The following is a 14,121-nucleotide window of genomic DNA, read 5'->3' on the forward strand; positions in this document are numbered from 1 at the left end:
ATTAAGAAAAATAGAAAAAAAAATTTTGGAAATAGGAGTCTTTACCACAAATTAATGAGCAATTGCCAAAAGCTACACCAGGAAAACAATATTGTCACTCAACAATAAAATAGGTATATTTTTCTAGAATCTGTATTATTAAAAATATGATATCTACATGGACATTTAGAGACAGAGGAATCTTAGTAATTGTATGATCCAGAACTTGTGTTTTAAAGATTTTGAAAAGAAGTCCAAATATGGAAGGGGTCTTCACAAGGCCACATAGCAAATAATGACAGAGCTAGAAATAGAAGTTAGATCATCTAGCACAAGATCGTTCATTTTTAGGTGCACCGAGCTCTTTTTGCTTTGTTGTTGAATTTGTACACATTCTTCTACTAGGAAAATAAATGATTGCTTCTTATTTGCACTTCCTGTCCACAGAGCAATAACTCAGTAAAAATGCACCCAGCATTACCACCACTGATGTTAAAAATTTCTATAGCTGCCTTTCTTGTCATAACTTTCTGAGCTCTCATGGTTCCCATCTTCTTACTGAGGGCAAAAAAAGAAACAATTCCTTCTGAAGGGAAGGTTGTTGTAGCTGGTCCTTCGTGTGGGTCAGAAACATCTAAATTGATCAGTTGGTCCTCAACACAGCTTTCTTTCCTCAACTCTCTCCAACTGTCTTAGCAGCATGACTTTCTCATTTGAGTAAAATCTTTAAAAGATGCTAGCTATATTTATTTTTCAGAAAAGGCTTATAAAAGAATCATCTAGGATTGCAGATACTGAGTAGAAGGATTATCTACTGGTTTTCAAAAAAAATGTACAAAACTATTTATGACAAGCTAAACTCAGATCTCAGTGTTAGAAAAAGGTTTGTTACTCCTTGGCAACTAGCTTCTAACATTAGACAATGAGATCTGTGTAGCCACTGTTCTCCCTTTTTGCCTAGAGTGCTAGAATTTCAAGGCTAAGATTTTGTTCTCAATGTTTATTTCTTCTCTCAGATATGGTGTTTAGGAATAGTGTGATAGTTATTCCATTTTTATCTTTTACCTTGAGATCAGGGGTTTGAGTTTCTTCCTTCCAATGCTTTATTTTGAGCTGCCTAGAATCACCTTGGAGCCCTAGTGGCATAGTGGTGAAAAGTTTGGTTGCTAACCAAAAGGTCAGCAGTTCAAATCCACCAGTCACTCCTTGGAAACCCTATGGAGCAGTTCTACTCTGACCTACAGGGTCACCTTGAGTTGGAATTGACTCGATGGCAATGAGTAGAATCACCTTTGGAATTAATCAGTATTAAACATACACACACAATAAGTAGAATAAGGTCATAAGGTTATCAAAAAAATATAGTTATATCAACTTAGACGGTAATACCCAGCTACATTTTCTCATCCCTTCTTTCTATAAGCCTATTCTACTATTTTCTTTGATCCTGGTGGAGCCGTCAATTGTAGTGCCCTGACTCCACCACAGGAGTTGACACCTGAGCCCTGACTAACCAACAGAAGCCCTTGGTTCCAGTGATTTATTCATAGATAGTCAAGGGACCCAAGAAGAACCAACAGTATTCTTCTGTGAGATTGCTACATGGATATAGGAAATGAAAATGTTTCTTTCTGATGGAAGATTAGAATCTAGGGTCATAAACCTAGATTGATCAACCATATTGTCTGTTAATTGGAAGTAGGTTATGACTAATGAAATTAAACAGAGAGAAGCAGAGTGAAGAGATGAGGAGAGACAGCAAGAGAGAACAAGCCTTGATGCTATTATCTGAGTTCTTGGATCTAGACTTATTTGAAGCAAAACAGAGAGCTAGACCTGTCAATGTTGTTTGAGCTTCTTGACCTAGCTGAGGCTAAAACTAGATATACACAAAGATTTCCAATAATTTATATTGCTTCTGTTGTTGTTGTGAAGCTAAGTTGACTTTTGCACTTTAAGACTGAAACCTTTCTGAATAATGCCAAGCATTATTATCACATGATTCAGTTTAATAGATTAACCAAAGGAATTCTATATTCAAATGAAATCTTGTATGAAACCCTAGTAGAGAAAAGATATGAAATAACATGTCTAAAGTTGGCATGCATATGAGTGGGAGGAGAGATGTGGAGCCCAGCTTGCTTGATCTTTTTCTCAGCCTCATAGTGAACCCTGAACCATCTCTGCAGGATCCTAGTGCTTCAAGTAAACAATTTTAAAACCACCTGTATGGTATAGATTTTAGAGATCAGTAGGTTATAAACTCATTGAGGGCAGGGTCCATATCTGTCTTTTTCTCTTCTATATCCCAATGTCCAGCACAGTGGCTGGGGAGTAAGTGCATAAATAATTTTTATGTTGAGTGAAATATGAAGATATTTTCTAGTTGTCTCTTTAACATAGTTCCGTATTCTTCGTCTTGAATATGAATTACTTCCAGAGCTGCTGACAGATTTAATTGGAATACTACATGTATGGTATCTAGCATGGTTCTTTCGCCCCATCACCCATCCAAAATTTTGTAGCTATCTAGTGCATTCAGTAGAACACACAAAACTTGGAATCAAGAGACCGGGATTTTAGGTCCAGCTCCACCATTGTGTGATTTTTTGCAAGGTCCTCTCTTCTTTGTGTGTGAATTTTTCAATCTCTAAATTGAGGAGTCTGAACTGGATGAGCCCTGAGATCCTCTCCAAGACTACAATTCCATGGCTTAGTATAGAGCAAGATATTGATGACTCATTTAGCAGGATAAACAAGTTCTCCTGATGTGTAGTCTGCTAAAGTAATGAGCAGAATTCCTTCTTATTTATTTATTTTTTGAACATTTTATTGTGGTTTGGGTGAAAGTTTACAGAGCAAATTATTTTCCCATTCAACAATTTATACACATTTTTCTTTTTCGTGACATTAGTTGCAATCCCCTCAATGTGACAGCATTCTATCTACTTCCTCCTTGGGTTCCCTGTTTCCATCCACCCATTTTTCCTGTCCTTCTTGCCTTCTGAACTTTGTTTTTGGGGAAATGCTGCCCTTTTGGTCTCATATGGTTGATTGTTCTGAGAATCACGTTCCTCACGAGCGTTATTGTTCACTTTATAGACCTGTCTATTGTTTGGCTGAAAGGTGATCTCCAGGAGTAGGTTCTATCCTAGGTATGAAGCGTGTCTAATGGCCAGATAGTCTCAGGGTTTCCACCAGTCTCTATCAAACCAGTAAGCCTGGTATTTTTTATGCATTTGAATTTTGCTCTACAATTTTATCCCATTCTGTCCAGAACCACCTATTGTGATCTCAATCAAGGCAATCAGTAGTGGTAGCTGGGCACCATCTAGTTTTTGTCATCTCAGGCAAGTGGGGGCTGTGATTCTTGTGGTTTGTTAATCCCTTGGACTAATCGTTTCCTTGAGTTTTTTATTTTCTTCACTCTTCTTTGCTCTACATGGGAAGAGACCAATAGTTGTACCTTAGATGGATGCTCACAAACTTTTAAGACCTCAGCTGCTACTCAACAAAGTAGGATGTAGAACATTGTCTTTATTGACTGTTATACCAATTGACCTAGATGTCCCTCAAGACTATGGTCATAAGCCCTCAAGCCCAGTGACTCAGTCCCTCAAGGTGTGTGGTTACGGCTAAGAAGTTTTCGTAAATTTGACCACTGTATGCTCTACTACGTTGTTGTTATTGTTGTTAGGTGCTGTTGAGTCAGTTATGACTCATAGGGACCATATGTACAACAGAATGAAACACTGTCTAGTCCTGCACCATCTTCACAATTGTTGTTATGCTTGAGCCAATGGTTACAGCCACTGTGTCAACCATATACATGGATATATTTGCAGCACATACAAATACGTATGTAGAAATATCCTCTCCCAAACTTATATATGCTTGTGGGTGTACTCCCATACCTCATCCCACACTTGTTCAGCTTATATATCTACCTATATATCTAGTCATAAATTATTGTTTGTTATTACTGTTATTGCAAGATTGTGTATGTAATAGCATTTACCATTTATGCTTTTTACTCTTGCATATCTCTCAGTGTCTTCCTTTGCCTTGGTCATGTGCTGACCTCCCTCTTATTGTATATTGCCTTTTCCTTCATCCAAGTTAATACTCGTCAACTATGTAGTTAGTAATTTTTCCTCCCTCCATGCCTGGTAACCAGTAAAGAATGTTTTTTTCTGTGTGTAAACCTTTTCTTGACTTTAAATAATCATAGTCTTCTTATTATTTTCATGAGAAGGTTTATTAATTTTCTTTGTAGTTACCCTGAAATTTATTTGTATCTTCCTAAACTTGAAACAGTTTTATCTTGGTATCACCTTGACTTCCTGTCCATATGGAAGTTCTGTGATTACATCATTTATCCCCTCTTTTTGTTTTAATGTTGTCGTCATTTATAGATTGATGTCTCTGGTTTCCTATTTTCAGTCTTGTAGCTTTATTTTATTTTTGAAAATTCTTTACTCGGTTGGTTTCTCGGTGACCTTGTCATGTGTCTTAATCTCAGGTCATTGTCTGTTGTTGGTTGTCTGTCCAAAAGACTCCCTTTAGTATTTCTTGCAAGGTTTGTCTGGCTTTTACAAATTTCCTTAATTTCTGTTTATCTGGAAATGTCCCAATTTCACCATCATATTTGAGGGATAATTTTGCTTGATACATGATTCTTGGTTGGCAATTTTTTCCTTTCAGTGTTTTATATATGTCATCCCATTGCCTTCTTGCCTGAACAGTTTCTGCTGAGAAATAAGAGCTTAGTCTTATTGGTTACCCTCTGTAGGTAGCATTTCATTTTTCTTGAGATGCTCTCAGGAGTCTTTCTCTGTCTTTGGTTTTGGAAAGTTTGATTATAATATGTCTTGGTTACTTTCTTTTGGGGTCTATCCTATTTGGGGTTCGTTGAGCTTCTCAGATTGATATCTTCTCATCTTTCAAGACATTAGGGAAGTTTTCAGCCAGAAAATCTACAAAAATTTTCTCTGTGCCTTTTTTTTTTTTTGTCTGTCCTATTCTGGAATTCAGACCATGTGTGCATTATTCCTCTTGATAATGTCCCACATAACTCTTAATTTCGTCATTCTTTTTTTCTAATTATTCCTCTAACAGATTGGTAGCAAGGGAGTTGTCCTCTATTTCACTGATTTTGTCTTCCATTGATTCAATTCTACTCCTGATTCTGTCTTCCAATGATTCAATTATACTGCTTTGTCTTCCAGTGTGTTATAGTGTTAATCTTCTGGATTTCTTGTTGCTGTTTTTGTATGATTTCCAATGGTCTATTTATTTTGTCATTTTATTCTTGTATTGTTTTCCTAAATTATTCTACAATTTTGTCTGTGTTTCCCTTGATTTTGTCTGTGTTTTCCTTGATCACTTTCTTGATCTCTTGGACCCTATATGTTTGCTGTTTTCAGACAGATTCTTCTTCAAATTAGTGGTCTATCTAATTTTAATGCTTTCATTTGATGCTCAGGGTGCCAGGATTGCCTTTTGTATACTTGGTTTCTTGGGTCTTTGCTGTAGAGGGATGGTATTGTGTGTCTGACTAAGCTCCATTTTGGCTGGAAGTTGCAGAATCCTTTCTAAATAGAAAAAAAAAAAAAACTTTTTACATCAGACAGACGAAACCTCTAAGGGTTAACTGAGGGGAATCATAATACTAAGCATATGAATCCTCTAAAATAATATTGCAACACCTCCTGGGATTCTCATCCCAGTTTCCATAAGATTGCTTCTGAGTTATTTCATTGCTATGCATGGGGACTCTTGAGGTCACTTCCAGCCCTGGCCCTGTCTCCACCCAGCCCACACACCCTTTGAATTGTGTTGCAGAAAGGCTTATTGAGTACATGGTACATAAGGACTCCCTCCCAAAGGCCTCCCAGGGTGACTATGAACTCATCTCCAACCAGTTTGTAATCACCCTTCCTTTCTCCTCTAGGATTATGCAATTGTTTGTGCCAGAGTTCATAGATTCATAGGAAGCAAACTAAGATAGAGAAACAGACAGTGGCTACTTAATAATAATAATAATAAACCATTATTGTATCTCTTGCATGTATTATCCCATGTACCTATCAAAACAGAGATATGAAGTAGGTAATATCATCCCTATATTACAGATGAAGAAACTGAAGCAGAGAAGTTAAGTAACTTGCCTAACATAATTCAGCTGCAAAGAAGTTGAATCAGAATTCAGACCAAGGGCATCTTACTCCATTCCTATGATTTCAACCCCTATTATGTCTATAGGCATATGAGTCTATGCTTTCCTTTAGTAAAAGTGGGAAAATAAGCTTTTAGAAACAAAAACAAACAAACAAAAGCATGAAAATACATTTCTTCAACTGGTACCATCGTGGCAAAATGAACTGCAAGTCCTAGTGAGAGCAGTTCATTGTGTTATACTTGGGATCCAGAAGGAAAAAAGCTCCAGGTAGACAAAATTCTGTTCAACTTCCTGAGCTGATGGCATGGGATAGAACTTGCTCTAAATGTCCCTGCACTGATTCTGCCCAATCTGGGATAACCTCCTGGGTCTACAACATGATCGTCCCCAAAATAGAGGCTGAGGCCCAGCTCTCTGCAAATCCAGTGGTAAGAGTCATGCATAGTCCTGTTTCGTAGATATTTTAATCCTAGGAAATCAACCAAGGCTCAAATCTAGACACCTTTCCAGAGTCTTCCTAGATGCTCCAATCCCATGGAACTATCTCCCGCTGTTAAACATATATGTTCTCTGACGTCCTGTGCCACCATGTCAATGCCGAGTATACACTTATTAGGACTTTTTAGGGACTGTATGATGTAATCAAGCAAATCTGTATCTGTGTCTGTGATAAAACTAATCCTGAGAAAATTGTTTATCATATCACTGTGTGTGCTTTGTAATAACCGAAATTTATTTTTCAGTGTTTAAAGACAGGAAAAATGTATTTCTCCTGATTAATTAATAAATTTTGTTTACTTAGACACTGTACATTTCATAACAAATTGTGTTTATCTTTGGACTGTAGCTGCCAGGAACGTACCAGAGTCTTGTACAGATGGGCCTTTGTACATATTCTGATCCCTCTAGCTAAAGATACTTATCTACTTCATTGTACCTCACAAACCCTTACTTGTCATTCAGGACAGAATTTAGCCATAATCATTTTCAGTGAGCCCTTCTTTACCTTCCTTCAGGTAAAGAAGGTACCTGCATAACTCCTGAAGCTTACTTATATCACATTAATTCTCAGGAAGCACTGTGATTGTCTAGTTTCTTGTTGGTTTCCCTCATTATAACCTGAATTCCTTGTGGGCAAGGATTTTGTGTCCTTCATCTCTGTATTTCCTGTTCAATACATGATGCAAAATGAGTTATCAGGAATAGTTGCTGACTGAATGCCTTAATGAATAAATACACAAAGGAAGTAAGAAAGGAAGGGAAGGAAGAAGACAGGAAGGGAGAGTGGGAAAGAAGGAGAGAGAGAGGTAAGGAGGGGAAGAAGAAAATGAAGAAGGAGTGAGGACAGAGCTAAATTTATGTTCAATCTTATATATTATAACCTTAAGTTTTTTTAAACTATTTACTCTTGCCTCTTTCTTTATCCTTTTAATCATAGGTTTCTATTGCTAAAGTTATATATAATTATTTTATTAAGAAGTAAGTAGAGTGGCATAAGTAGATGAATAAATATACATAGGATCTCTGTGGAAGGACTTAGGTATAATAATAATATGATTGTCAATTTTTCTGACCCCAAAACTAACCACAGGACCAGAATATCAAGGAAGTGAATTGTTTGTGTATCCATACCAAGGAAGATACCAAGCCAGTGTTACTAAATGGGTCACAGGGAAACTGAGTCAATAGCCTTCATGGATAAGAACTGCAGAGCTATGTCTTAATATCAATGACACAAGTTCCAGGCCTTTCTTTCGGGGAAAGGTTTTTGTAAGCCAGTGGGAACGGTAAAAATCTTTGAGACTGTTTCTCAGGACAATCTGAAACCAAACAGTTCAAACTAAAGGGCAAGGCAAGTACCAGCTGTCAGCCTGGCCCTTTTGCCCTACCCTTGGTTTCTCTAGTTCCCACCCACCACCCCCACCAGACTAGCTCTGTTGATGGGCTACTTTAGAAATAAGCAAGAAAGTTGTCAATATTCCAATGTTATAAATGACACTTGGGATCAGAGAGTCTAAGTGATTTAGCCAAAATCACATAGTGAAAGAGTAGCAGAGTTGGAATTGGAGCCATGAGTTTCTCGTTCTAAAACCCATGATCTTTCCACAGCATCATATTGCCTTTTAACTGTAAAGGGCCACTGAAATCTCTGTGAGACACAATGATACAGATCATAAGTCCAATGGTCTGCTCTGGGGATCCAACGGGTTAAGACTTACAGAGGCATTTCCCACAAGATAGTGTCAAAATCTCAATTGGAGTAGATGGTATAAGTGTGGCTTAAAAAAATAAGTTTAATAATACAACATATTTAAATTTGGAAAATGAAAGATATGTATTTTTTAAAAATATGTGAACTAAAGAAAATAGAATTTAACAAAATCCTCTTCACTGATGAAAATAAGCTGAGAAAAAACACTTGGTGAAAATATAAGAAAATCAAGCTAGATGGGTAAGATACAGAGATTGTCAAGTTCATCCAAAGGAGCACTGTCCTGTGGAATGTAAACTCCTGTTTATCCTGGGCTTGACATCCCAGGCCATTACTTAATCTATCTCTGTAGATTTCATACTGATACCAGTGAACATTATAAAAATCTATGAAAGAATCTTGCTTACATTGAGTCAACTTCTAAATCATTCTGCAGAATAACATTCTGGCAAAAAGCTATCAAGCTGCATGGGCTTTGTGAAGATCGGACAGTCTGTTAAACCTAGTGTTCATTCTTTCCACAAATATTTGTTGATTGCCAACCACTTGCTAGATCCTATTTGAATGTTCAATAATAAATGTAACATGGCCCTTGTTCAAGAAGCTCATAGTCTGGATTTCAGACCCTTGACTGAAATAAAGAGCTGAGACACTCTATCTGATCATGGTTATACTTTAATATTTATGGCTTTGTACTCCACCTCAGCTGGCAGCTGGATGCAATATATTAAAAACTATAAAGCCTCTATGTAAAGAAGAGAATTATTGGTTATTTTTAGAAACGATACTTTCTGTAACTCATCAGTTGTTACTTCCTCCTCCCTGAGCGTCCTCCTTCCCTCAGCATGCCCATTTCAACTGAAGGATTCCTATCAGACTCCTGTACACTCAGTAATTGTGTTAGACATATTTCTCTGGCTTGATCCTAAGAATGTCTCTGAATTCTTGTCATTTATCAACACATGTATGATGAGGAACGAGTCTGTGCCAGGACCTGTGTGACCTGCTGGAGATCTAGAGATGAATTCAACTGAACCCTGCCCTCAAGAAGGTCACAGTCCAGAGGTGCAGCAGGATCCCTAGGCAAAGCAGCAGTTCAAGCATACCTTTCTGGAAGACATAGCTCCAGAGTTGTGTCTTGAAGGATGAAGTACTGAGAAGAGCCACTTCCTTTCTTTCTCTCCCTGATCTTCAATGTTTTCAATCATATAAATTGGGGACCAAACTAGGTAATTCTTAAGGTTTTTTTTTTTTTTTTTTGCCATCTGTGCTGTTACTTTGATGACATCTGCAGTGTCAGCTCCTGCCTGAGAGTTTCCAGCCTGCCGGACTGCCCTACAGATTCCAGACTTGCCAGTTCCACAACTGCATGGGCCAAGTCCTTGACACCTCTCCCATTACATATACTATACTATTAGAAGAAATACAACAAGACTGCTCCTTAGAAGCGAGGATGATGAAACTTCAGCCTGTTTACTTTGAACACGTCATCAGGAAAGACTAATTGCTAGAAAAGGACATCATGTTTGCTAAAGTAGAGGGTCAGTCAAAAGAGGGAAATCCTCAATAAGATGGATTGAAACAATAGCCAAAACAATGGACTCAAACACACTAACGATCATGAAGATAACACAGGACTGTTCTGTTATATGTAAGGTTGCCATGAGTTAGAGCAGGCTCAATGACAACTAATAACAACAACATCATATACTAAATACATACATATATATGTATATATGTGTATATATGTGTGTGTATATATATATATACATATATATAAATATCCTATTGATTTGGGGTTCTACTTTGTACCGGGGACTATCTGTGTCTCCCCCATACCAGCTGGTATGGGGTCCTCATTGCCAGCTGATGGTGAGATATCCAGTCCAAAAACTCTATCTTACCACCTGCTTTCTTGGACCACCCCACTTCTGGTATCATTGGGTCAGTTGGGTCTTCTGAAAACAAAAAATAAGTTGGAATATTGGGGAGAAATGCCTGTGAAAGGGAACGGGAGGTAGAAGGGTTGGACAGTAAGTGTTACCAGGCCTTGATGCGGAGCTTACTGATTTGTTCTGTTGCCTCTGGAGAATCTTGAATGACACACTATCCATGTTGGAAATATTTAGACAGTAGCTGTACAGTTTGAGGAACATAGATAACTTAAGATAAATGACAGTTTTATAATTAATTAATTTTATAATTAATTTGGATCTTATCATTTTAATTCTTTCCCATACCCTAAGTCTGGTTCAGTTAGATGAACCTTATACTAGACGTCAGAAGACCTGGACCCTTGCCCTGGCCCTGGCCCTGTGCCGTCATGGTAAAGGATGCTAATCAATATCTGAGAGCTGGACTCACAGGCAAACGTCTTCATCTCTCTCTGCTTCCCAGGACACTGTGGGAATACTGTGGGAGTAGAACAGGCAGCAGAAGATAAATATCAGCAATACTCATGAGGCAGATGCGCCCCTTCCATGCCCTTCCCCAGGAAGTCTGCCTCAGCCTGCTTTTCTGTCTTCCTCTAAGAACCTAAACTTCCGCCTCAGCAACCAGGGTGGAGGGAGGATTGGGAGACCCAAATTCCTGCCAAGCCCCAAAGATCTCGCACTTCCGTCCCAGAAGAAGTAAAGCTAGCCTAAGGATGTAACCCCATTGTTTCTCCTTCCTCTGGACTGGGTTGTTCCAGGAAGGATGTGTACTTCCCTTTGAAGTCTTGTTTATTATTATTACTTTTTAATGAGGAATAACCTGGCCATCCTATTGACTCTGAAAATGCAATGCCTTAACCTTGTGTCACCAACTAGTGCATAAGCTCCTTCAGCACATGAACACCTCACACCAGTGTCACACAGAAGAAGTGATCAGGACACACTTAAATTGGGGAACCAAAGCTTCAAAGTAGAATTTACATTTCCTAAAGCATTTTCTGCTTTGATCTACCACACAAATTGTGTGAATACATATGGCAGACTCTGGAACATGCTGCTCAGATTCCTTTTCAAGAATGAATTCCTTGATTATCGCTAGTTGACAGCTTTCAGTGCTGAGTCTTTCAGGTGCATCTCAGCTTTTGAGCTAAGGTCACACTCTTCTCAGGGTGGCCCCAGCCAATGACTAAGGGAAATGATAGTATCAAGGCCTAGCCTCTAATGGGCAATATTTGATGTAGAGCTCCATGTTGGTCTGGCGGAGACTTTGTTAGCTCTGCTTCAAGGCCTGGTGACACTTAACTGTCCAACCCTGCCTCCTTCAGTTTCCTTTCACAGATATTTCTCCCCAATCTTCCAACTTAATTTTTGCTTTGAGAAGACCCTATGACCCTGTGATACCAGAAGTGGGGTGGTCAAAGAAAGCAGTGGTAAGATGGAGTTTCGGGACTGGATAACTCACCATTAGCTGGCGATGAGGACCTCATACCAGGTAGTATGAGGGGGGCACAGATAGTTCCTGGTACAAAGTGGTAGCCCAATTGCTAAAATTTTTACTAGTGTTAACTTTAGAAGACAGTTCTGATAAAGAGATATGCGCTGGCAAATGGATTGAGTCAAGAATTTGAAAAGTATGGAGAACAAACTGTATAAGGAAAATTGCGTTTCCGTACAGAGGGATAATCAAAAGTTGAAGGCAGTTAATGAACAATCAGAAACTGAGTGTGAAGACCAGAGGGTCTTTTTGGTAGCTTACAAAGAAGTTCTTGTCTTGTTTAGTGAGAACGCAAAAGTAAGATTTAATACTTATTGTAGTGCTTCAAAGGCAATTAAATGTTCAGCCAAGACAGGTCTGTTATACTAAGGTTTTCCTCTGATTGGGAAAATCTGGTTCCCTGATGAATCTGGGTAAATTCCCTCTAAAATTTTGGCTTCCCAGACTCCTCTGAACCCTGTAGAAGTGGCCTTCTCTTCCCTATGAAGAGCTAGAACTTGTCTGATGTGGGAAGAGTTTCCCCTTGCAAAGATTTTCCCCTTGCAAGGCAACAGGGTCTCCTTCAGTACCTCTTGTCTTAGATGCTATTTCAATAACTAGAGTTAAGTAACTGCATAACCCAGCTACTTAGCTCCTATAAGTATATACTATAATGATTCTCCAGTCCTTTCTCAAATGGAACTACAGCCATTTACTTGGGTGACTATACACTGGTGAAATAAGAATACCCAGACATTTCAAGGACCTTTGGATTGCCACTGATACTCAGACACCCAGTGTCATCATGGATCCATAAAACATCTGATAAGAGAGGAAAGGAACTCTACTCTAATGTAGCTACTGTAAATAGCCAGCATGTATTAGTGAGAACAGAGGGCATTTTTGGACCTGGATTTGAAGATCCTTGATCAAAGAGGGTAAAGGACATAAAACTGGATAAGAGAGAGGTTATTGACTTGAGGACACTCTCTTGAGTTATAAGATTTACTACCTGTGGTAGGCAGAATAATGACCCCTGAAGATGTCCAAGTCCAAATCATCAGAACCTGTGAATATGTTAGGTTACATGGCAAAGGAGAAATAAAGTTGCAACTGGAATTTAGATTTCTAATCAGCCAACCTTAAAATATGGAGGCTATCCAATATTATCCAAGCAGGCCAATATAATCATAAGAGTCCCTGAAAATAGAAGAGAGAGGCAAAAGAAGAGTCAGAGAAAGAGATGTGATGATGGAAACAGAGATGCTGTATTGCTGGAGGAAGGGGATCATGAGCCAAGGAATGCAGGCAGCCTCTATAAGGGAAGAGGCAAGGAAACAGTGTCTCCTAGAGCCTTTAGCAGGAATGCAGTCCTAATAACATCTTGACTGCAACCCAGTGAGGCCTGTGATAGACTTTTCATCTACAGAACTGTAAAAGAATAAATCCATATTATTTCAGGCCACTAAATTTGTGATAATTTGTTACAGCAGCAATAGAAAATTAATACACTACCCTAGCAAGTGTCATGGTGCAAACACACTGTTAGGATAGTTCTTAGAAGCCTGATAAAGCTACGTCCAACACTAATTAATGTTAAAATGCCTAAATTATCATGGCACACAGTAGAAAAAAGGATTAAAGCTTCAGGGAAGTGGGCATGCTGGAGTGGATGCACTATGTGAGAATTGTAGACCTACTAGAGGATTTTGTTTAACTGTGGCTCAAAGGCCCCACCAAGGCCGTCAGGAATGTATTGGTGATAAGGATACAAGCACTACTAACAAGTTCACTGGTGACACTCTTCTGAAGGGCATAGCTGAAGAAGAAAGGTTGCTATGGAGATAGTTTGCAGACAACAATTGGTATAATGGCACCCTGAAGCAAGAGAGGTAAGGTGTCGGCAATTAATCACCAAAAACCAAGAGACCACAATTAACCATAAATCTCACAGGGTATTAAAAAGAAAGTAAGAACAATGAGCAGGAGGCTGAGAGAAGTCACTTCAATAAAATATCACAATCCTTTGCCCAGCTACCAGAGTTGAGTGAGTTTTCAGATGCAGACCCATTAGCTTTAAAGGTAGCTGGATCCTCAGGACGAAGAATGTTGCAACATCACAAGTATATACCGTAATGATCCCCCAGTTCTTTCCCAAAGGTAACTACAACCATTTACTTGGGTGATTGTCTTAGGCTGGGTTCTCTAGAGAAGTAAAACCAGTAAAGTGTATCAATATGTATATAGAGAGGGATTTATATTAAGGAAGTGGCTTTCAATGTTGTAGAGGCTGTGATGTCCCAAGTCCGTGGGTCAGAATAGAGCCTTCTCTTGATTCACC

This window comes from Trichechus manatus, unplaced genomic scaffold, assembly GCF_000243295.1.
Source record: "Trichechus manatus latirostris isolate Lorelei unplaced genomic scaffold, TriManLat1.0 scaffold00023, whole genome shotgun sequence".
NCBI classification, from domain to species: Eukaryota; Metazoa; Chordata; class Mammalia; order Sirenia; family Trichechidae; genus Trichechus; species Trichechus manatus.